A 23228-nucleotide genomic window follows, 5' to 3' on the forward strand; every position below is an offset into this window, starting at 1 on the left:
TAAACGCTTATAAATGCCTCAGTGTCACACGAGACAATTTTTTTACCATTTAGCGAACAGTTTTACTTTAATCCAACATTTTATTTTATCTTTTTGATTTAACTAAGAGCAAAGCAAAGCAAAGGAAATGTATTTATATAAAGCATTTCAGACGCAAGGTAATTCAATATGCTCATGATTAAAAGAATTTGGATACAAAGAGATAAAATATTTAAAACTGAAAAAAAAGTCAATCAAAGTCAGATTTTTTGCTGTTTAGTGGGAGAAATGTGGAACCATTTTGCTGATTTGTGCTGACATTTGACCTGATGGATTGTATTTTTTCATTAAAATAACAGGCAAACTGATTGGATTTTGTCAGCTGTTACGGGTTCTGGTGCAATCTGATTCGGGGGAGGGAGGTTTGTGTGCTTGTCAACCACAGCAAACAGAGTGAGAGTGTTGATGAGGTTCTTACTGATGATTTCAGAAAAGTGTTGCTGTCAAGCCCTGACTAAGTCTTGGTTAAAGTGTATGTAATGTCAATTTTTGAGCGCAAGTTATCTTTTCTAGATGAAAATATATATTCAACTGTACCATTAAATGCATACCTTGTTCAATGTGTTTACTGAAAAATATAAGTATTTATGAATTAAAGTCCGGGTCTGGTAAAGTCTGGGTCAAAGACAAAGAAGAGGAGGAAAGCGGCTTAGTTGGCAGAAGAAGAAGAGGAAGGCACAGAGCCTACAACTGAATATAGGGACTTTGAATGTTGGGGCTATGACAAGAAAAGGTTAGGAGTTGGTTGACATGATGATTAGGAGAAAGGTTGATATATTGTGCGTCTAAGAGACAAGGTGGAAAGGTAGTAAGGCTAGAAGTTTAAGACCAGGGTTTAAATTATTTTACCATGGAGTAGATGGGAAGAGAAATGGAGTGGGGGTCATTTTAAAGGAAGAGCTGGCTAAGAACATCTTGGAGGTGAAAAGATAGATAGAGTTATGAGGCTAAAACTTGAAATTTGAGGGTATGTACATATAACGTGATTAGTGGCTATGCCCCACAGGTAGGATGTGACCGAGTGTTGAAAGAGCAATTCTGGAAGGAACGAGATGAGGTTGTTCTGAGCATCCCAGACAGAGAGAGAGTTGTGATTGGTGCAGATTGTAATGGACATGTTGGTGAAGGAAACAGGGGTGATGAAGAAGTGATGGGTAAGTATGGCATCCAGGAAAGGAACTTTGAGGGACAGATGGTGGTGGACTTTTCAAAATGGATGGAAATGGCAGAAATGAACACTTATTTCCAGAAAAGGCAAGAACATATAGTGACCGACCAGAGCGGAGGTAAAAGCATGCAGGTGGATTATATTTTGTGCAGACGATGTAATCTGAAGGAGGTTACTGAGGTTAAGTAGTTTTAAGGGAGAGTGTAGCTTGACAACATAGAATGGTAGTGTGTAGGACGACTCTGGTGGTGGGTAAGAAAATTAAGAAGACAAAGGTAGAGCAGAGAACCAGGTGTTGGAAGTTGAGAAAGGAAGAATGTGCTGTGGCCTTCCCGAAAGAGGTGAGACAGGCTCTTGATGGACAGGAGGAGCTCCTGGAAGACTGGACTACTACAGCTAAGGTGATCAAAGAGACAGGCAGGAGAGTACTTGGTGTGTCGTCTTGTAGAAAAGGGTAGAAGGAGACCTGGTGGTGGAACCCCAAAATACAGGAGGTCATGGAAGGAAAGAGATTAGCAAAGAAGAAGTAGGAAACAGAGAGGACTGAGGATAGGCGAAAGGAATACATTGAGATGTGGCGTAGGGCAAATATAGAGGTGGCAAAGCCAAATAAGAGGCATATGACGACATGTACACCAGGTTGGACACAAAAGAAGGAGAACGGGATCTCTACAGGTTGGCCAGAGAGAGGGATGGAGATGGGAAGGATGTGCAGCAGGTAAGGGTGATTAAGGATAGAGATAGAAGTAGTGTGGTGAATAGATGGAAAGAATACTTTGAGAAGTTGATGAATGAAGAACATGAGAGACAAGGAAGAGTAGAAGAGGCCAGTGTGAAGGACCAGGACATGACAATGATTAGCAAGGGGTACGTTCGAAAGGCACTACAAAGGATGAAAAATGGAAAGGCAATTGGTCCTGATGACATACAAGTGGAGGTATGGAAGCAATTTGGAGAGGTGGCTGTGGAGTTTTTTACCAACTTATTCAACAAAATACTAGCGAGCGAGAAGATACGCGAAGAATGGAGGAAAAGTGTGCTAGTTCCCATTTTTAAGACCAAAGGGGACTTGCAGAGCTATGGCAAATATAGAGGAATAAAGTTGATGAGCCACACAATGAAGTTATGTGAAAGAGTAGTGGAGGGTAAACTCAGGTCAGGAGTCAGTATCTGCAGGCAACAGTGTGGTTTCATGCCTAGAACGAGTACCGTCGGTGCAATATTTGCCTTGAGGATGCTAATTGAAGAGCACAGAGAAGGTCATAAGGAGCTACATTGTGTCTTTGTGGATCCAGAGAAAGCCCGTGACAGAGTACCTGGAGAGGAACTGCGGTGCTGCATGCGTAAGGCTGGTGTGGTGGAAAAATATGTTACAATAGTACACGACATGGATGAGGCCAGCAGAACAGTGGTGTGTCGTAGGTGTGACAGAAGAATTTAAGGTGGAGGTGGGAATGCATCAGGGATCAGCTCTGAGGCCCTTCCTGTTTGCTGTGGTAATGAATAGTCTGACAGATGAGGTTATACTGGAATCCCCTTGGACCATGATGTTTGCAGATGATATTGTGATATGCAGTGAAAGCAGGAAGCAGGTTGAGGAACAATTAGAAAGATGGAGGGATGCACCGGAAAGGAGAGGAATGAAGATTAGCCGAAATAAAACAGAATATATGTGTGTGAATGAGAGGGGTGGAGGGGGAAGTGTGATGCTAAAGGGAGAAGAGATAGCGAGGGTGGATGACTTCAAATACTCTGGTCAACAATCCAGAGCAATGGTGTGGTAAAGAAGTGATGAAACGGATCCAAGCATGTTGGAACAGCTGTCGGAAGATGTCTGGTTTGTTATGTGACAGAAGAGTCTCTGCTAAGATCAAGGGCAAAGTTTATAAAACTGTGGTGAGGCCGGCCATGGTGTACGGAATAGAGATGGTGGCACTGAAGAAACAACAGGAAGCAGAACTGGAGGTGGCAGAAATGAAGATGTTGAGGTTCTCACTCAGAGTGAGCAGGTTGGATAGGATTAGAAGTGAGCTAATTAGAGGGACAGCCAGAGTTGAATGTATTGGAAAAAAAGTTCAGAGAGCAGACTTCGATGGGTTGGACATGTCCAGAGGTGAGCAACTGAGTATATTGGTAAAAGGGTGCTAAGGATGGAGCTGCCAGGCAAAAGAGCAAGAGGAAGACCAAAGAAAAGATTGATGGATGTTGTGAGGGAAGACATGACGACAGTGGGTGTTACAGAGGAAGATGCACGAGATAGGCTTAGATGGAAAAGGATGACATGCTGTTGCAACCTCTAACGGGAGAACCCAAAAGGAAAAGAAGATGAATTAAAGTCTGCAAACTTTGACCTAGTTTCCCATATCAGACAAACACACCCTTTTGTGTCTTTTAACTCTCATGTCACAGCTAGGACTCATGTCCCTGTGTGTCTTTATCACTCTTAGCATTGCTTGTTGACGTTGAAGAAAAACCCATTTGTTTTGAGAATTTCTCAGTTTATTGTAAGCTAAAATGAATCTGTAACAATGGTGAAGAAGTGTGTGGCTCACTTTTGTCGCAATTCGAATTATTCTGGTCACAGTTTACATTTCTCCAAAGACCCGAGCCTCAGAAGACAGAGGGTCAGGTTTGTGCAAACGAGAGCAAGCTGAGTCTGTCATCTGCAGTGAACATTTCTCCCTGGACTCTTTTACTGGTGGACTAATGTCTGAGATGGGTTTTAAATGTTAAAACCTCGATCAGTGCCTATCATACAGCCAGTTCCGACAAATCAGTGTTGCTAAAGGGACGAAAGGCGAACTTGGGTCACAGAAACTTAACCCAAAACTGTGAAGAGCTTTTGTTAAAAGACAAGGTGCGAAGGTATGTTGATCATCTTTTATTTCCTGAAAACTTTGAACACGGTTGACATGGTTGAATTTATGCAGCATATGTTGTTCTTGGTGAAAAATGTGTTTTAATACAGCAAATCAATTCTCAACAAGAAAAACAGGATAATATTGGTTTCAAACCTGGAACCCTCACTAAATACTAACCCTCCCCATCTGACTGCTGGCTCAGCACCTTCATCGGCAGCTATTTTGCCTGCATTTGAATGTCTGTTCTGTCTAACTGGCTCAAAATGATAACCTTTAACGCTTTTATAAAACTCAGATTCTTCAAGTTCTTCACAGTACCCTTCAGAATCATGTTCATCGCTCGAATTAACGGGAAATTCATCATTGTTCTCACATTGGAGCAGCCATGTTTATATCGCGTCCAGACGTCACGTCCCTTCTCGGGATTTTCTGCTGTGTACTCAGGTATTTCCTGTAAATTCAGCAATCTGCAATCAATTTTTGCCGGTTATCAAAAACTACAGATGTTTCCTCTTTACGTATTTCATATTTGAATTCAGCATAAGAAAACTATAAACCACGCCTCGATGGCGACCAATCCATGGCTGCCTGATAACCATCTCTCAATGGCGACCGATCATCAGCCACCTTCCATTCCTGTTTCAACAGCGACCGATTCCTGGCTGCCTGACAACCACACCTCGATAGGGACCGATCCTTGGCCGCCTGATGACCACATCTTGATGGGACTCTGTCATGAGCAAGGCCTGGCCACTGCCGTGAGGGATGTGGCTAGGCCACCTCTGACATCTGTCAAAGCTGTTTCGCATTCAGCACTTTAATTGACAAGGCATTCGGATTTGGAATTTGTCACTGGCAATTGCAAATTTGTTGCGCATGCTTCACTGCATTCTGGGACACTGTGCTACTGTACGTAAATTAGAGCAATCCTTAGTTACAGCGATTCTGTTTCCTTTATTTTGACCACGTCTTGTCATGTTTCTTCATTTGAATCATAGTCATCGGACCTCGTTTCATGCTTTTTTGGATTCCGCCATGCCTAGCGTTTTTGCGCCTCTGCCTTGTTTTGGACTGCCTTTTGGTCTCGATCTATCTCTGGAATGAAGCCACTTTGAATATTATGTCGTTGCCTGGAACTCCTGCATTTGGGTCCGCCCCATTGTCGCTGGATCATGACCCATAGGTTAAATAGATGTCATTAATAGACATTGATTTGTTACCCAGTGACCTGATCTGAAAAAGAGCTGCTCTCGCAGAGATCCTGTAACTTGAGACAATGGTTTGATGGATTCACATTTTATCCTCACTAAATTAGTCGTGCTACTTTTCTTGCCATATCTCCTTGACCAACTTTCTGTCCCTTGTAATTACAGGGATTAAAAATTCCTGATATACATAGGGGTCTGAGTTTTTCTGGAAAAGACCCGGCAAATGTCAATCAGATTCACAGATAAGCATCTTCATGGGAGGAGGAGGGGCCTTTCGCATCTTAGTAAATGGTGGTTTGAGGAGAGGGTGGATGGGAGGAAGATGTTGGCGTGGTTTGGTGCTTGACTCCACCGTTGACAATAGTCTTGACCATATCCATTAGATCTAACATTGCATTCAGGCTCAAAGAAGGGAAGCCGACATCTACAGCAGATTGTCTGGTTGTCTTAGTCGTACAGCTGAAATTCTGAGGTGTGGATGGCTCCAATAGGGCAGGAAGGGGTGTAGGAGACTTAAAGTGCTGGCTCATTATCACTATCCCAGCTATCTTCGGGCAGAAGGCAGGGTACGCCCTGAACGAGTTGCCAGCCAATTGCAGGGCACATAGAAAAAAACAACCATTCTTGTACTCTGCTGTCGATTTAAAATATAATACTGTAAATATTTATATAACTTGAAACAAGCAAACTAATATTTTTCACCAATCAGATTTTTAAAAAACTAAATTCCAACAAATGACAGCTTTGTGATACTTTTTTTTAGTGTACCCATTAAAATCTTGACAATAGTTTGCTGACTGAAAACTGAAAAAGTATCTTTTAGAATCTTTCATGCATGAATGTTGCACCTCTCTGTGGCTTTAATTAGCATGTTTTCGTGCAGCTGAGCATTTCCTCTGGTGGAGTGAGGTAAATAAGTACATGGAAATGAGGTCCAGTGCTCTAATCCAGCCAGGGTGCAGGTTTAACAATAATCCCCAAGAGGTGTTTGGCCTGCAGCAGACAGAGGGGTAATCCATTCCCATGAGACCTCATCCACTAGCCTGCTCTTTCTCTGTCTCTCCTTATCTGGTTTCTGCTATCTGTCTGTCTCTCTCTCTCTCTCTCTCTCTCTCTCTCTCTCTCTCTCTCTCTCTCCTCTCTCTCTCTCTCTCTCTCTCTCTCTCTCTCTCTCGGTCTTATCCCTCTCTCTTTTGCTTTCTGAGAAAGAAGAGAAATGGCTTAATATAATAGACCGAGGCGGCATGGTGATGCAGCTGGTAAAGTGTTGGCCTCACAGTTCTGAGGTCCCGGGTTCAATCTCGGACCCGCTTGTGTGGAGTTTGTATGTTCTCCCCGTGCCTGTGTGGGTTTCCTCCGGGCACTCCGGTTTCCTCCCACATCCCAAAAACATGCAACATTAATTGGATGCTCTAAGTTGCCCCTAGGTGTGATTGTGAGTGTGACTGTTTCTCTCTATGTTCCCTCCAATTGGCTGGCAACCAGTTCAAGGTGTACCCCGCCTCCTGCCTGTTGACAGCTGAGATAGGCTCCAGCACTCCCCGCGACCCTTGGGAGGACTAAGCGGCTCAGAAAATGGATGGATGGATAAAGAAAGAACTGGCGTCGCCGGGACCAACGCAAGGTAGACCGGCTGCCTCAGTACGACTCAGATTATTTTGATTACAAATCTCTTCGCCCGATCATTAATGCCTGCCAGTTTGTTTCACCTCCCCACATCTCCAGCTCCCGAGTATCTTCGCCCGGTAGGTGTGAGTTCCCCAATCCGTTTGTGGGAACCCGCTTGGCCATCTTCCCTGAACTTCCGCATGGCGGCCAGAGGAGACGCCCAGGCCGGGCGCTCTCTTGTGCCTCCCGCTGCGCGGCAAATAAAACACCGTCTTCGTCCTCCCACTCCTTGCCCACAACGGTGAAACCATCAGACCCGCAGCTGCTGGCGAAGCTTCCAGCCCAGGGGGAGGAGGGGCTGCCAAATCATGAGGTGTTCTGCCATGAAATGCGGGCGGAGATAGAGCGGCAGAGCGCTGAATTGGCGGCTCTCACGGTCCAGGTACAGAAAGGGTTGAAGAACCAGTGACGCAGCCACGCTGACGTCGTGACTGCTACTGACTTGCTGCTGAAGGAGATTCACACTGCAGTCGCTACGTATCCGCTACCAAACAAGGCTCATGTCGCTGTCGCAACGGATCTGCTGCAGAGACACACCCACGTTGCAGTTTCGACAGACTCGTTATTGACTTATGCTCACGTGGGAGTGCCAACTGATCCGCTACCAAGCCAAGCGCACGTTGCAGTGGGAACGGATCCGCCACATCGCCACGCCACGTTGCAGTTTCGACGGACTCGTTACTGTCTTGTGCTCACGCAGCAGTGTCCACTGATTTGCTGGCGAACAGAGCTCACGTCGTCTCACGTTCCCGTCCAGGAGGAGGTGGCGATGGTTGCGCCGCCACCTTCTCATGTTGCTGTCCAGGAGGAGGTGGCGATGGTTGCGCCGCTGCCTTCTCACATTGCTGTCCAGGAGGTGTGATTGTGAGTGTGGTTGTTTGTGTGATGTGCCCTGTGATTGGCTGGGAACCAATTCAGGGTGTACCCTGGCTCCTGCCCGTTGACAGCTGGGATAGGCTCCACCACTCCTGTGACCCACGTAAGCATAAGCAGCTCAGAAGATGGATGGATGGAATTGAAAAACCTCTATCATCGGAAAACGCTTCAAAAACCCCTTAAAGTCTTACTTAAATTATCTCAATAGCTCAAATAACATTAAAGTTATGACCATTTAAAGATTGGGAATATGGGGTAATTATGATATTGGTAAAACAATAGAAAAGAACAAATATTGTGACCCTACCGGTTAATTAGGATCTTCAAAATGTAATGACTTTTTTATTTCTCAATGAATTTTCATGAAATTGCAGTGATGATACCTTGACTATTACCAATTTCACTTATTTCCATTACAGTTGCATATAATTGCATGCAAAGCAACAAATCCGGCAATTTTACCGATTTTGCGATGCGACCAACATTTTTGAGAGGGTTGAAAAATAGTGTGAGCGGTTATATCACCTTCATATTTCACTTATGTAGGGTACAAATAATACAGAAATGAAGTATCCATTCATCCATCCATTTTCTTAGCCGCTTATCCTCACAAGGGTCTCGTGGAGTGCTGGAGCCTATCCCAGCTGTTAATGGGAGGAGGCGGGGTACACCCAGAACTGGTTGCCAGCCAATCGCAGGGCACATCGAGACAAACAACTGCACTCACAATACAGATAGGGGCAATTTAGAGTGTCTAATTAATGTCGCATGTTTTTCAGATGTGGGGGGAAACCGGAGTGCCTGGAGAAAACCCACGCAGGCACGGGGAGGACATGCAAACTTCACACATGCCAGTCCAGGATCGAACCCGGGACCTCAGAACTGTAAGGCCAACGCTTTACCAGCTGATCCACTGTGCCGCCATAAATGAAGTACTTTAGAAAAAAATATTTTACTTACCGACAGGTTTTGATCGAGGTTTTAAACGGAGAAAAGTTTCAAATTAAAAGTAATATAACTTCTTCTATAGCGATTTTAAAAATCCATAATAGAGGTTGTAGACGGAAATGCGGACTACGTTATCAATTGCAGTGTGTTGTGGTGCAATAATAATGAAGCCTTAAGGCACGCAAAATAGTGACGCACATCACACTGCAGATAGTTTCTCATCCAAGCACGGCCAGATCTATCGCTCAGTACAATGAACAGCTGGGTTGTCGGGTACTTACAGTTATGGAGGCACCATGAGTTAGCAGGCTAGGTTAGCTAGCTGGCTAGCTAGCTGCACATTGTGACCAATCCAAAGAAACTAACCATGAAATCCGCCTGATATCCTTGCGATCGCAGCTCATCTGTAATTATATGTTTGGTCTGAATTATTTCTACCACATTCCATTCAAAGAAATGTCCGATTGCATACCCCATTCGGGTCATCGTATTAGGTTAACACACTTCACTTAACACACTTCATAAATTATGTCTAACGCTCGAGTAAACAAATCAAATGGGCTAGCTCTTAAAGGAATATAAGAGTTTGAGCTTAAAGTAGTTCATTAGATGTTGCTACATCCTGCGTATGAAAGTGTGAGACTGTAAAGTGCTGAGCGTGTGACTGGTGGAACGAAAAAGGGTATGTGGTGCAAGAATGGAATGTTTTAGAACAGACGGTGCTAACTGCAAGGAGGATGCAGAGGACTCTGAGGCAGTTGGTGGAAAAACTACTGTCAGGAAACCACCAGGAGGAGCCAGCACGCGAGTCTGCAGGGGAGGAGTCTGTCCAACATCCGGCGGACCAAAGGAGACCAATGAGAGAGCGCCAAGGATACCTGAAGAAGACACAGAACCAATAGTGAATCAGTAGATTGTACTTTAAAATTGTTCTGGGAAACTCGGATGTAGAGTACGTCGGCTGAGGGAACAGAGACGTACAGGGTTGTAATGAGAGGGACCCGAGACCCAGGTGTGTGTTGAAAGAATAAATCCACTCGTGTGTGAAAATCCCAGCTTCCTGATACCTTTCTATTGCAGAACGAGCGCGCGTATTGTTGGATGATTGGCAGTTGGGTAAGGTCACAAATTGGAGTCAGATTACTAACTTAAGTTTATGATGATTTAGAAATAAAATATCCAACAATTTATGGTGACCCCGGCGTGATGCAAGAGAGGTAAAAGAAGTCCGGGACTTCGAGAAAAACCACAAGAGTCTGGGACTCGGGTCAGGGACCCACATCCACACCAGGTGACGACCTGACAAAGAAGCCACGTGTCCGACCGTCTTTCCTCTTGGGCCCACAGTCAAACAAGGTAAGCAGACTCCTTTTCAAATTCTGCACACTGGCAACGCTAAATTATAAGAGGAAGGAGGAGCGGAACGGCGTAAAAGTGTAATAGTGTGGACATTAGTAGGGTATAAAATCTGGGATTAGAATAGTTTGGAACTATTCGTGGTTACGATACGGTTTAAAATCTGGGATTTACGTATCAGTGTGGAAGCGGTGTGAGTGTGAGTGTGAAAACTAACATTGTTCTGCGTAAAAAGTGGTTGGGACACGCGCGGGTGGATTTAAAGATGGCGAATGAGAGGAAGTGTGAGAGGGGTCTCGGGTCCAGCACTTCAGACGAACGGACTGAAGTCTGGTCAGAGATTAATGGTCATTACGCTAAGGTGGAATCATAGTTGATTAGTGGAATAGAAAGTAAGAAAATTAAGAAGGAAAAAGAACGGAGTCAGAAGTTGTTTCTGAAATTAAAGAAGGATGAATTGTTTCGCGGAGAACCCGGAACATGGGACATGGCGAAGTTAGCGCGGCAGTTACAGAAAAAGGAAAGCAGAATGTTGGCAGATATTCGAGATATGAAGGAGGATCAGAGCCAAGTCGGATGGCGACAGCGTAATAAACTTGAGAAGGAAGTGAAGAAATTGGAGAAAGATAGACAAGGCATTCACCAATTGGCAACTATCGCTACTGCGCTGGCGGCGATAAAAGAGGAAAAGAGTGAGAATGAGGTGAAGAAAGAGGATGAAGTGATTGAAAAGGTGGAAGAAAAGACGGAATGTCTGAGAGGCATTTATCTACAGTTGTCGGACTCGCGACAGTATGTGTTTGCGCCGCCACCGTATCCGACGGCGCCAGTAATGGCCCCCGTAGTCACCTTGGGGGGCAGAATGCTTTTAGATGTAGAAGATGAAGGTTCACGGATGGCGCCAGCGACCATACAGTTGATTGAACAGCTTGTGAATAATGAGAGAAAGAGAGTGCGCGGAAAACCGCAGGGGAGTGTGGAGTCGCCCATGCTGGCGCCAGGGTCGGAGCTAGCAGGAGACGGGGGCACCACTAGTGTAGGGAGTAAGAAGCTGATGAAGAAGGAGGTATCGCGGAAGTTGTTTGAAGGACAAAGGGTGCAGAGTGAGGAAAGAGAGATGTTAGAGGAAGTGATGACGGGGACACGGAAACATGGGCAGGCAATGCCCAGTGACGCTGATCGCCGCGAGGAGGAAATGGAAAGTGATGAGGAAGACGAGGTGGTGTTACGTGAACAGCGGCAGATGCTCAGAGCGTTGAGTGAAGGAGAGAGGCTGGGCGATAGTGAGGAGAGCATGTCCAGGGCTGAGCGAGGCTATAATACGCGTAGTAAAGGTAAAATGATGGCACAGCAGGAGCAGCCTCAAACAATGGCACCCCTAGTGGTGACTCATGCTGGCCGTCACTATGAGCCTTTGGTGATTCGGGATGTGGCTGCATTGGTGAAAAAATTGCCCCCCCCCTGCATAAAGGGGCACTACTATTATATACATTACTAAATTCTTAGCTGCCATGTCAGGACAGGGAGTAGCATTGGGGGATTTTAGACAAGCCATTTTGGGATCATGTTCAATGATTCAATTACAGAATATTGAGGGGGCAGCTGGCACCCGCCAGCTGGGGAGAGAAACGCCCCTGCCTGAGATCTCGGAGGCGTTGTTTCGTGAGCTGAGGGCGGCCTTTCCCTCCCCAGTGGATGTGGTGCCAACAATTTTTAATTATGGAAAAGATGTGACTCCCGAGCAACATTATGCTCAGGCATTGGAGCTGTGGATTTAGACCACAGGTAAACACCCAGGCAGCTACCCTGAAGCTGAGATGATGTTCAGGACGGCGATGCTGAACGGCCTCCCAAATGAGGTGCAAGCGATTATGAGAATTGATCCGGACATTTTGGTCTGTCCGGAACCGAGATTTAAGAGGCATTTGATACACCATTGCCGCATCTACATGGAAAAAGCAAATAAAGATCAAAAGGAAACTGATGCTCTGGCGACTAGTTTGGTTAAACTACAGTTGGCAAAGTTGCATGGTGAGGCAAAACAAGAAAAGGTTAAACAAAAACAGATGTATCAAACTCCAGTGGGGGTTGGACGGGGCCAAGGCCAAGGGTTCCGTGGTGGATACAAAGGGCGTGGTCGTGCCCCCCCCCCCCCAGGTCGGGGCCGGAATGGGTTCGCTCCAGGGACTTGCTTCAACTGCGGGTCCCCTGATCACTGGGCACATTATTGTCATGGCAACCCACCACCACCAGGGGTGGAGCAGCAGAACCAGCAAGCAGGGCCACCACACCAAGGGGGACCGCAGCAGCCCCGCCCGTGGCCGCAGCCGAATCCACGGGGTCAGTATTACCAAGCCGACCCGTGGTACGGCCCGGACGAATAGGGGGGGCCTGGGAAGCTTGGAAAGCACTGGCCAGGCAGAGCCAATGCTTCAGTTGACAGTGGCGGACACTCCGGTCCAGATGTTGGTGGACACTGGAGCAACACATTCATCACTCAACATGCCACTGCCAAGTACAGCGTTGTCGAGACGAGTTACAACGTTGGTCGGCTTCTCGGGACGTCCTCAGACTCTGCCCTTTACCCGGCCATTGAAAGCGGAAATCACAAACACTGGACAGAAACTATATCATTCATATGTTCATGCAATGGACACACCCATCAATTTAATGGGCAGAGACATGTTGTCAGCATTGAGAGCCCAGATATTGTGCGGCGAGAAGGGACTTACAGTGACATTTCCTGGCGGACAGGTTCTGGAATGCTCCCAGCCTGTGACACCTAGGGGTCAGTGGTTGATGGCACCACTCCCCACAGTACCTGAAACGGCACGGATCTACTGGGCTAGATTGAATCCTGAGACTCCACTTGGCGGAGGTGTCTACTCCACTTACCTCCTGTGGAAACCGTGGATCCAGGCATTGGCACCGTACCCCCCCCCCCCCCCCAGTGGACCCATTGCATTGCACTCTATATTACGATAGGGATTCGGATGAAGTATATAGAGATGCGTTTGAAGAAATCGAGGGAGTTCATTGGACATTACAGTCACCATGCATCTTTGTAGGCCCAGAGGGAGTAGCAGCGAATGTGCAGTTGTCGCCAGAGCAAGAACAATGGTTCAAAATGGGTGAGGAAGGTCTGCCCCATGTAACACTGGCTGTGTCGCCAGGCCATGAGCCCCGCCTATTGGGGCCCATGGTGAAACGATTAACACAACAACATGACTGGATGATGACTGAGATTCCAGATGCGTGGCATTCGGCCGCAACCAAAAGTTACAGGATAATGGCAAAAATGGTAGATGAGTCAGACCTTGAATTGGTCTTCCTGGACCGCCATCATGGGCGGGAACAGAATGACCATGAGTCTGCACAGGCTATGCTGGATCAAATGCCACAGACCTTGTGGTCACAGGGTCCATTTGATGTTGGTTTTTGTCATACGGTTCAACCGATCCAATTGGAACTTGATTGCTCCATTCAAGTCCGCCGACCTCAATATCAATGGCCGAAGGAAGCAGACAATGGTATGGAGGACACAGTGGCAGGATTGTGGGATGCGGGGGTGTTGGAAACGTCGGCGTCCTCTTGGAACACACCTCTGAGGCCGGTCCAGAAGGCTGATGGGGTGACATGGAGGATGGCCCATGATTTTCAGCCAGTGAATGACATAACTATAACCCCAGTTTTGCCAGTTCCTGACCCCCATCGCATCCTGTCCTCCCTGGATCCTCAGAAACAGTGGTATACGGTAATTGATTTGGCGAATGCATATTTCTGTTTACCACTGCCTGAGTCAATACGACACGTGTTTGCATTTTCTTACAAAGGGGTGAAATTGCAGTACAAACGACTCCCACAGGGCTTCAAGAATTCGCCAGGAATCTTTAATCAGGTCTTGAAGGACTTGTTACTTTCATGTAAACTACCCCAAGCCTCAGTGCTCCTGCAGTATGTGGACGATCTCCTCATTGCGGCCGAAACATCCAACCAGTGTGTGGAAGCCACACGAGCAGTGCTGTTGAAGCTTGCTGACCTGGGCTTCAAAGTGTCAAGGAAAAAGTTACAGTGCTGTCACAAGTCTGTGGTTTTTCTGGGGCGTGTCATCACACCAGCCGGATTGGCTATGTCCCCTAATCACCGCAGCTCCATCTTGCGACACCCACGTCCAGAAACAGTGCAGGACATGCTGTCCTTCTTGGGATTGTGTGGCTACAGCCAAGCCTACATCCCATGTTTTGTGGATAAAACAGCAGGCTTGCGGGCCCTGGTCAAACAACAAGGGGTCCGAAATTTGAAGGCCACATTGCAGTGGACCCCTGAGGATGATGCATTGTTTGTGCAACTAATTCAGGAATTGGCATCAGCAGCAGCTTTGGCTACCCCAGATTACAATAAGGTGTTTCATTTAGATGTAGCTATTAGTGAGAAAACAGTGAATGCGACATTGTACCAAAGACATGGAACAAACAGGGCAGTTTTATTGGATTGTAGTGTGCCATTAGACGGAATTGAACAGAAACAAGCAGACTGCGTTAGGTATGCGGCGGGCCTGGCAAAGGTCCTACAGAAAACGGCACATGTGGTCATGGGTTATCCCGTCCAGGTGTTAACAGACCATGCGGTGTCAGCTTTTGTCGCATCGGCGGCATTTACGTTGACACCCCTAAGACAAACACGGATAATGAAGACATTGACGGTACCAAATGTTACGTATGTGCATGATGGTGTGAACATGACTAATCACCTCCTGGAAGGGGCACATGAGTGTGCTCTGAAAGTACAGAAAGATCAAAAGGTCCGTGAGGACTTGTATGCGGAACCATTGGAAGGTGGACGGGTTATGTTCACAGATGGGTGTTGTTGGCGTGCCAAGGATGGGACACTCCACGCGGCAGCGGCAGTGGTGAAGTGGAAAGGTTCTTTCTTCCTCCCGGTGACAGCTCAGAAGTTGACAATAAAACCCTCCGCCCAGGCGGCTGAGGTGTTGGCTCTGGTGTTGGCCTTGGAACAGTGTCCAGGACAGCAATTAACTGTATATACTGATTCGGCATATGCAGCGTTGGCTGCCTGGTTTACCTAAAGGGGTGGCTGCACAATGGCTGGCTAACAGCGAAAGGCAAAGAAATTGCTCATAAAACTTTGATGGAGCAATTGTATGAAGCAATTAAGGGTCCCCACGAATTGGCGATTGTAAAGGTCCCGGGACACTCAAAGGCCAACACCATGGTGGCAAAAGGTAATGAGAGGGCGGATGCTCTCGCGAAAGAAGTGGCTGGGTACACCCCTCAGGACGAGATGATGTTAGCAACCATGGCTGTGGTCTGGGATGAAGAACCTCCGGATCTTCCAGTGGCACCCGAGGTTACACTGGAGGACATTATGGACGCACAAGATAAGTCGTCGCCGGAACAAAAATCTATGTGGATCGCATCAAAGGCGGTCAGGCGATCGGATGGTCTTTGGGTGGGTCCCAGAGGCCAGCCGGTCCTCCCTGAAGGACGACTCATGACCTCGGTGTTGACTGAGGCCCATACAGTGGCACATGTGGGGCCTCAGGCAATGCTTCCAAAACTTCGTCAGTGGTGGCATCCAAGGTTGCAGGAGGTGGTCTAGCAATTTGTGGCGGCTTGTGAATTATGTCAAACATTTAATGCACGACCAACATTGAAACCCAAGCCAGGGGCATTCTCCCCTGTGGCCTGGCCTGGAGCAGAAATTGTAATTGACATCACGGACATGATTGACAGGGTCAACGGGAAGCGGTTCCTTCTGGTCATTGTGGATTCTTATTCACGCTGGCCGGAGGCGTATCCGTGTCCAAGGGAAGACACCACATCAGTCATTAAAGCTTTGATGAATCATTATATTCCGACACATGGTTTTCCTGCTTTAATCAGATCTGATAATGGGACACATTTTAACAACAAAGCAATGGCTAAAGTGGAAGCGCTGTTAGGGCTGAAGCATCGCTTTGGGTGTGTGTACCACCCCCAGAGCCAAGGCAAAGTTGAAAGGTTTAACAGGAATTTGAAAGAAAAATTGGCTAAGATCATGGCTCAAACAAAAATGACGTGGTTGCAAGCTTTGCCCCTAGCCCTGTTGGTCGTCCGCCAAACTGTTCACAAAATAACAGGTTTTGCGCCATTTGAACTGTTAACTGGTCGCCTAATGCCAGGGCCTGCCTCCACCTTGGTCCCGCCAGCTGACGTACCGACACCTGATTTATCACACGCTGCATACTGGAAGTACCTTCATTCACTTGTATCCAGTGTGTCTGCGCAGGTCACAGACAAGGCGGTTGCAGATTCGTCATCAGCATCACCGGAGTCGGACATCACTCCGTACGTCTACCTCCGGGTGCTCTCCCGGAAGTGGACTGAACCTCGCTGGAAAGGACCGTTTAGGGTTCTGGCTAGAACTTCACACGCCGTCCAATTGGAAACTAAAGGACAAAAGTGGTACCATTACTCACAGTTGCGCCCGGCCCCAGACTTAGTGCCTGCCAATGATGAGCTTAAAGTTGACCAACCGGACGGGCAGGTCAAGTGAGGGAATGTGACGATGGCGACAATTGGATCAAACTCGGACTCGAAAGTGTCTGAACAAAGATGACGACGATGCAAATGTTTAACTTTATTGACTATTTTGCTTGCTGGCTTGTTTGTGTGGACTATGTTGGCGTTTGAACATATGGTGCGGGATGACAGAAGTGATGGAGCGAAAGGAGAACGAGTGATGGTGTATCATTCCTGTAATGGAACGGTATGGTATGAAGCAGAGCAAGATGGTGGTAAGACGCTGACACAGACACAACAACTACTGCTAAATCTGAAGTGTAAACAACCGACACAGGTGAACGCTTGGGTGACAATTTTCAAGTGACTCAACAATGGCTTGATTTGTTAGATAAATTGGACAATTATCAACCACGGTACCAGGACTGGCCCTTGTTACGCCCACAGGAACCTAGAAGGAGAAGAGAGGTAAAGTCAGAAAATGAGTGGGAGAAAAAGGGCTACCAGCCTTGGATAATAGGCTGGGCATACAATAATTCGGTGAGAGTAACAGTGGCTCCTAATACAACTACCCAAGTAAATATACCAATAAAAGCATTGGAGGGTCTGCGCACGCTCAGTAACAAAATGAAGGAGCACTCAGGTGTGGACACCAGTTGGTATTCTGACTGGTTAAACGTCTTTGGTAAATATAAAAGCTTGATTGCATCAGTACTGATTTATATCGCTGTGTTTGCTGCTGTTATGGTGTTATGTGGATGTTGCTGTATTCCATGTATCAGATCATTAACTGTTAAGACAATTGAACGCACGTTGGGGCCACTCCCTGCGGGTGGCCAGTACGTGATGATCACTCAGAAGGACCCCCAGGAGGCGGAGACAGCTGTGGCCCTCCGGGAGTCCGGGATGTGAGTATGTGAAGGTGGCCTCAGGGACCTGAGGCCATGAGGAGGGAATGAAATTTTCTACTAGAATGACATTTTTTACTGATTTTTAATTTTCTACTAATTTTTAATTTTTTGCTAATTTTTAGCTTATGGCTATTGATTTTTAACTCGTGTTTAACAATAAAATAAGCTGTTCGAGTGATGACCTCAGAGGGAATAAAGGAATATAAGAGTTTCAGCTTAAAGTAGTTCATTAGATGTTGCTACATCCTGTGTATGAAAGTGTGAGACTGTAAAGTGCTGAGCGTGTGACTGGTGGAACGAAACAGGGTATGTGGTGCAAGAATGGAATGTTTTAGAACAGACGGTGCTAACTGCAAGGAGGATGCGGAGACGGGAGGACTCGGAGGCAGTTGGTGGAAAAACTACTGTCAGGAAACCACCAGGAGGAGCCAGCACGCGAGTCTGCAGGGGAGGAGTCTGTCCAACATCCGGCGGACCAAAGGAGACCAATGAGAGAGCGCCAAGGATACGTGGAGGAGACAGAACCAATAGTGAATCAGTAGATTGTACTTTAAAATTGTTCTGGGAAACTCGGATGTAGAGTACGTCGGCTGAGGGAACAGAGACGTACAGGGTTGTAATGAGAGGGACCCGAGACCCAGGTGTGTGTTGAAGGAATAAATCCACTCGTGTGTGAAAATGCCGGCTTCCTGATACCTTTCTATTGCAGAACGAGCGCGTATATTGTTGGATGAGTGGCATTTGGGTAAGGTCACAAATTGGAGTCAGATTACTAACTTAAGTTTATGATGATTTAGAAATAAAATATCCAACACTCTTCTTTGTGAATGAGACAAAGGAAACTCCCGCACAACGCAAGGAACCAATTTTAGGTGACCCTTTTCATTGGTGGATATGTGTTTCCAGGGTATGTTTGGCCCATTGAAAGTGCCCAACAGAAATTCAAATTCCTATTTTGGCTCTACAGAGGAAAAAGTGGTGGTTGTTCTTACACTTGATGTTGATGGCCAATAGGTTCATAATGATTGAAGGTTTGTGAACATTTGCTGTAAATCAATGGCCTTTCACTGTTATTGTTTGAAAATAAAGTTAGGTTACATGTGAAAGAGTTGCTGATAACTTGCCAACGGTGGGTGGTTCATATACAATATCTGCTTCCTCCAAGGGCAAGGCTAGCAAGCCGTCATGTACAATACATGTACGTGAATGAATCAGTTATGGCTGGAAACTGCAATCAGTTAAATAGTACAAGGCTGGCAAGTCACCATATAACTGAAAGATTCTTAAGCGCAGCAATAAATTCTACTAATCAATCTTGATGCACACAATCTTGGTTAAAAAAGACCCAGGTACACGCTCAAATGTATTGTAGGGATTTGCGAGTTTGGACCCTACGCATGTTCATGGGTCGAGGAAGATATGACCAATGATAAGAAAAAGTTAACAGCAAATGGATTTATTACAAAGGAATGTGCAGTACAGACATCCGGGTCTTATCTAGGTATCTGCCGCACACGAGACGTGTGTCTTCTGGCAGGATAACCAAAGAAGAAGACAAAAGCTGCCCAGTAACACACGGTTTTTATATGTATGGGTCCTTGGTAGAAGTGGCTGCCCCTCCGCAGTCAGATCCTGGGCCAGGATGGTCACTTTTCGCTCCTTATCTGGTGTCGTTTGTCTCCACGGCAACGCCTGGGATAGGAGGATGGCGCCAGCCGTTTTTTGGCGTACAAAGATCAAGGACAACCACCGGCTCCACAACACATCCTTTTCTGATTAGCAAATGGGCAACACTTTATCCGTTGATTCAATGTATAAGGTCATATTTAAGTACATAATGAAAGTGCAATCAAAGTAAAATAGTCTTCTTTACTTAAACTATGCCGATCAAAAGCTTACAAAACTATTTAATATGCTTTATGCATTCCAACACTAAAACATGGAATTATAACATCTGGTATCAATAAACTATTTTTGGGAAAGTCCGTCAGGTAAGCCAACTTGAATCAACCACACAACAAATGCCCTCTTCAACACATTGACAGCTGGTTTCTGATTTTTCAACATGTAGGCGTTTTAATAGTGGCTTGTCTTACATGATGGAGTTGCCATATTTTGAAATCTCAATTATCATGACGGTATTTATATATTGTAACAAATACTTGATGCATTTTATAATGCGACTTCAGCATGTGTATTAACTCTGATGTTGCAGGAAAATTGTGCTACAGAAATTATTTTCTGTACAAATTCTATAGAAATTTGATATCAAGCACTGTGCCACTTTCTGTTCTTCAAACCTTTCTATAGAGTTTCTGCAGAAACAGTTTGTTCAGTAGAAATTTTATAGAAAGTAACAACGACGTTCTGGAGAAGTTGTTCTGTACAAATTCTATTGAATTCTATCGATTTCTACAGAAATTCTGAAGAACATTTTTTGCAGGGTCCATATTCAGCGGTGTCTACATTCAATGCAGCACTGCTAACGCTTGCCAAACAAGCAAACTAAATTAAGAAAGAAAAAAAAATGGACTCACCCCTCATTATTGTCTGAAATGTAAGCCATTTTACTTACCATGCGAGTCTTTCATCTTCGTCAGTGTATATTCTGTCCCAAGCTAGCACAAACACAGCACTGCTAACCCTTACTGAATAAGTAAACAAGATTGATTAAAAAATACCCAGACTCAGCCCTCTTTGTCCTTTGAGATTTTAATAAAGCTAAACTGAACCACAAACTCCCTAGATACAAACAGCACATTGTTTGACCAACATGGGAAAATATCACTTTGGACAAATGCTAAACCACAATAATAAACGCATAGCGTGCCATTCCCCACACTGCCATAGCCTTCTGTGATCACTGCTTAATCTAATTAATATCTATGTAGATTGAGGAAATAACTTAAGTGCGAGAAGGCTTCGGTAATATCAGTGAAATAGTGGACCAATGGAAGCAGTTTCAACAGAGCCTGGGTTTGAAACAGACATCAGAGGCATTCGGGTTCCAAAGAAAATGTGTCCTTTGGCGCTAATTTATTTCACTTCTGTTGTGTTGAGAATTTTTTAAATATTTTTTTATGAAATTTTAGTGACATTTGTATGATAGCCAAATAAAATTAATGTCCTCTGGATTAGTACTTTAAAGATACTGAGTGATTTATCTCAGTTACAAAGTACCTGACCACCAGAAGTGGGTAGAATACCCAAATATTGTACTCATGTAAGAGTTGGATGCATGGATGGATGGATGGATGGATGATTTGAATGAGATTTGTAGAACTCGACTGATTTAAATTTGTATGATTTTGAGAGGGTAGATGAAAATTCAACAACTTCAATGTCTTATAATTGACTTGGACATCACGTTTCATTTGCTCTTGGCCAGGTTTCCATTCCAAAAGAGTTGTTCTATTCAAACTGCTTTTTTAAGTGTGTCAAACTGTTCAAATTCTGTAAATAAAAATAAATCCAGTTGTACAAGGACGCAATCTCCGTTATAACTTGCACGTGGCTATGGTCAGACGTAACAGATCACATTCAAACTCAATTTTGACGGGAGTCCACACATACGTGCAACTAATCCATCCAGCCAGCCACCCATCCATCCATCCATTTTCTGAGCCGCTTATCCTCACGAGGGTCGGGGAGTGCCAGAGCCTATCCCAGATGTCATCGGGCAGGAAGCAGGGTACACCCTGAACTGGTTGCCACTCACTCGCAAGGTACATGGAGAGAGACAACAGTTGAACTCAGAATAACACCAAGGGGAAATTTAGAGTCTCCAATTAATACATGTTTTTGGGATCTGGGAGGCAACTAGAGTGCCTGGAGAAAACTCATTCAGATACAAGGAGAACATGCAAGCTCAACACAGGTGGGACCAGGATTTGAACCCCAGTCCTCACAACTGTGAGGCCAACGCTGTAAAGCTGCTCCACCGTGCTGCCCCACTAATTCATTATCCATCCATTTTCTGAGCTGCTTTTTCTCACAAGGGTCGTGGGAGTGCTGGAGCCTATCCCAGCTGTCGACAGGCAGGAAGGACGGTACATCTAATCCTATCCAACTTGCTCACTCTGAGCGAGAACCTCAACATCTTCATTTCTGCCACCTCCAGTTCTGCTTCCTGTTATCTCTTCAGTGCCACCATCTCTAATCTGTACATCACGGCCGACCTCCCCACTCTTATAAATTTTGCCCTTCATCCTAGCAGAGACTCCTCTGTCACATAACACGACAGACACATCCCACCAGCTGTTCCAACCTGCTTGGACCTGTTTCTTCACTTCCTTCCCGTACTCGCCATTGCTCTGGATTGTTGACCCCAGGTATTTGAAGTTGTCTACCCTCGCTATCTCTTCTCCCTGGAGCCTCACTCTTGCCCCTCCACCCCTCTCATTCACGCACATATATTCTGTTTTATTTTGGCTAATCTTCATTCCTCTCCTTTCCAGTCCATGCCCCCATCTTTCTAATTTTTCCTACACCTGCTCCCTGCTTTCACTGCAGATCACAATATCATCTGCGAACATCATGGTCCAAGGGGATTCAAGTCTAACCTAATCTGTCATCCTATCCATGACCACAGCGAACAGGAATGGGCTCAAAGCTGATCCCTGATGCAATCCTACCTTCACCTTAAATTCTATTCCTATGGCACACCTCACCACTGTTCTGCTGCCCTCATACATGTCCTGTACTATTCTAACATTTCTCTGCCAAACCAGACTTCCGCATGCAGTACACCAGTTCTCTGTCTTCATACTCTGTCATAGGCATTCTCCAAATCGACAAAGACACAATGTAGCTCCATTTGATCTTCTCTGTACTTTTCAATTAGTATCCTCAATTCAAATAATGCATCTGTGGTACTCTTTCTAGGCATGAAACCATACTGTTGCACGGAGATACTGACTTCTGTGCTGAGTCTACCCTGCACTACTCTTTCCCATAACTTCATTGTGTGGCTCATCAACTTTATTCCTCTATAGTTGCCACAGCTCTGCAAGTCACCTTTATTCTTAAAAATGGGAACTAACACACTTTTCCTCCATTCTTCAGGCATCTTCTCGCTCGCTAGAATTCTATTGAATGGGTTGGTCAAACACTCCACAGCCACTTCTCCAAATTGCTTCCATACCTCCACCGGTAAGTCATCAGGAACAACGGCCTTTCCATTTTTCATCCTTTGGAGTGCCTTTCAAACTCCCCCCTTGCTAATCATTGCCACTTCCTGGTCCTTCACACATGACTCTTCACTCTTCCTTCTCTCTCATTTTCTTTATTCATCAACTTCTCAAAGTATTCTTTCCATCTATTCAGCACACTACTGACACCAGTCAACACATTTCCTTCTCTATCCTTTATCACCCATCCTTTCCATCCCCATCCTTCTATCTGGCCAAGCTCTAGAGATCCTTTTCTCCTTTCGTGTCCAACCTGATGTACATGTCATTATATGCCTCTTGTTTAGCCTTCACCACCTCTACCTTTGCCCTACGTCACATCTCTATGTATTCCTTTCGCCTCTGCTCAGTCCTCTCACTGTCCCACTTCTTCTTCGCTCATCTCTTTCCTTGCGTTTCCACTACCAGGTCTGCTTCTCCCCTTACCAACCAGAAGACACACCAAGTACTCTCCTGCTTGTCTCTCTGATCCCCTTAGCTGTA

At 45.7% G+C, this 23228-nt stretch overlaps 1 long non-coding RNA gene across 3 annotated transcripts; it reads left to right on the forward strand.

Annotated features, from left to right (window-relative positions):
• Positions 1–9631: 9631 nt before the first annotated feature.
• On the forward strand, positions 9632–18269 carry LOC133499479 (uncharacterized). Of its 3 annotated transcripts, XR_009794668.1 has the most exons (4): positions 9632–9780; positions 9849–9884; positions 9982–10124; positions 16400–18269. It is a non-coding gene; the product is annotated as an uncharacterized LOC133499479 (long non-coding RNA). The 3 variants fall into 3 exon arrangements; XR_009794666.1 differs by having other exon boundaries at positions 9849–10124; XR_009794667.1 differs by lacking the exon at positions 9849–9884 and having other exon boundaries at positions 9633–9780; positions 9937–10124.
• The last annotated feature ends 4959 nt before the right edge of the window (positions 18270–23228 follow it).

The sequence above is a fragment of the Syngnathoides biaculeatus genome, chromosome 4, assembly GCF_019802595.1.
Source record: "Syngnathoides biaculeatus isolate LvHL_M chromosome 4, ASM1980259v1, whole genome shotgun sequence".
NCBI lineage: Eukaryota > Metazoa > Chordata > Actinopteri > Syngnathiformes > Syngnathidae > Syngnathoides > Syngnathoides biaculeatus.